At 41.1% G+C, this 2,510-nt stretch overlaps 1 protein-coding gene across 1 annotated transcript in view; it reads left to right on the forward strand.

Annotated features, from left to right (window-relative positions):
- The window catches only part of LOC132207190 (histone H3-like), a 913,943-nt gene that overhangs the window by 268,629 nt on the left and 642,804 nt on the right, over positions 1-2,510 (forward strand). The gene's annotated exons all lie outside the window — the stretch shown is intronic.

The raw sequence follows: 2,510 nt of genomic DNA on the forward strand, positions 1-2,510 counted from the left end.
TTGATCTTGTGATATTCCGCTGAATACTGGGCTGCAGTCACTCAAACAGCCTTCTACTACTACCTTTAGTATTGTATTACGAAGCCTTCTACTACTATCTTTAGTATTCTATTATGAAGCCCATTTCTGCTCCATCTCGTCAAGTTTCCCTGAATTCCATGTGCTTTAACCATCTCAATCAGTCTTTAGTGTGAGACCTTGTGAAAACCTCTACTAAAATCCATAGAAACTACTTCAACCTCCCAAACCATGCATTTGATCATGTTTTCAGACATTTCTGGATCTGGATCTGCTGAGGTGAATTAAAAGATATCTGATTGAAATTTATGAAATTCTCATTGGGCTCGACAGACCAGATGTAACAAGAATGATGCCCCTTTGGGGAGTTGGGTTTAAGATACAAATTCGACCTTTAGGTGTGAGACAATGAAATATTCCTTCACACAGAGGGTGATCAAAGCTGTGGAGTTTATTAGCACAGTACACTTTGGACATTAGTACTTCAGGAGGAAGGGAGGAGGACACTCCCATATCTACTTCAACAATCTGCCCTGAGCCTCCCACATGGATGTGATGATAAAGAAGGCAGAACAACGCCTCTTCTTCCTCAGATAGCTTAGGAAATTCAGCATGTCCATAAAGGATCTTCACCAACTTTCTCAGATGGACCACAGAAAGCATTCTATCTGTGTGCATAATGGCCTGATACAATAACTGCTCTGCTTAGGACCAAGAGAAACTGCACAAAGTTGTTTGCACAGCCCATACCATTACGGAAGCTAACCTCTGATACATGGACTCCACTTATATTTCTCATTGCTGCAGAAAGGCTGCCAACATCATCAAAGACCCCTGGCACCCAATTATGCTGTCTTCTGACCTCTTCCATCAGGCAGAAGATAGAGAAGCTTGAACATGTACCAACAAGTTTGAGAACAGCTTCTTCCCTGCTGTTAATGGGCTGCTGAATCGACCTTTCTAACTTCAAATAATGTTGATCTTGCTTTACACAGTTCCTGTGCAGCTGTAACCTTGTATGCCTCATTCTGTCTAAGCACCTCATGATCTCTATGTCTTTGTTGCGATACTACTCACAAAACGAAGCTTTTTGCTGTGCTTAGGTACATGTGACTACAATGAATCAAATCAGATCACTGAGTATATTCAAGCAAGGGGTTGATATGTGTTTACATTATTAAAGGGGTCAGGGGCTGTGGAGACAATATAGAAAAATGGCATGGAGATCGAGGGTTAGAGTTTTTTTTATTTTGAATGGTGTAGCAGGCTCAAAGAGCAGAATAGCCCAGTCCTGTACTTGTTTTTTTTTTACATATAATGTTTACATAAAAACAAGTTATGTTAACATAATAACCAAGCTGGCCTGTTAAGCCACATTAATTTTTCAATTCTTGAAAATCAGTTCTCATGTTTTAGAGTTATAGGAAGAATTTGTGGGTTGCTAACCTATTTAAGTTCCTGCAATCCACACTGAATAGGGGCTGAAGTTTTGAACATGTCTTTTTTTGGAATAAAAGGTAAGATGAAAGACTGTTTACCTTTTGAGTGGGCGGACTTGAGTTTGACGACAGGTAGGTGAGAGTATGAAATCAGTTTCTGGGTTATTTTCTGTTACTGATAAAATGGATTTAGTCAAGAAAGTTTGAAATAGCAGGAGAATTTGGCCCCATGGAATGCTCCTCCTGCAATATATGGAAAATCAGGTGTACTTCCAAAGTCTTTCATGAGTACATATGCAGGCAGTCTGTTCAGCTGCAATTCCTGGGCTTGCTGCATGGAGCATCTGGAGCTGTGGATGGACTCATTATGGAGTTCATTACTCGGGGACACAGGTTTAAAGTAAAACCGATACTTTTAAAAGAGAAGTGATTTGCAGGTTTTTTTTTAATACAGTGGGTGTTAAGTGCCTGGAATGTGCTGCCAGAGGAAGCGATGGATGTGGATGCAATAGCAAAATTTAAGAGGCTTTTGACCAATATATGAACAGACAGAATATAGAGGGGGAAAGATACTTACAGAAATGGGGATGTTGGAAATTAGAAACAAAGTCAGAAATTGTTGGAAAAACTCAGCTGGTCTGGCAGCATCTGCAGAGACAAAGCAGAGTTAATGTTTCGAGTCCAGTGACCCTTCATCAGAATGTTAGAGAAGGGGTGGGGGAAGGAGTAAATAGTAGGTGAGAATGGAGCTCAGAGAGAGAGAGAAGAAAAAAGAAACAGATGGGCATTTGGGTCATTTAAGTGGCTATTAGACAGGCATATGGATGATACTATAAAGTAGGGGTGGGGGTTAGATAGACCTTAGGATTAAGGTAAAAGTTTGGCACAACATCGTGGGCCAAAGGGCCTGCACTGTGCTGTACTGTTCTATGTTCTAGTAAAGGTCAGCCTGGGAGACTGTAGAGATGCTACTGGGGGCTTTAATGGCTGACAATGGTTGTATGTCATAGCAGCCCAAGTGAATGACAAGGTCCACTGTGTGGAGGTTGGGGG

This window comes from Stegostoma tigrinum, chromosome 44 (assembly GCF_030684315.1).
Source record: "Stegostoma tigrinum isolate sSteTig4 chromosome 44, sSteTig4.hap1, whole genome shotgun sequence".
NCBI classification, from domain to species: domain Eukaryota; kingdom Metazoa; phylum Chordata; class Chondrichthyes; order Orectolobiformes; family Stegostomatidae; genus Stegostoma; species Stegostoma tigrinum.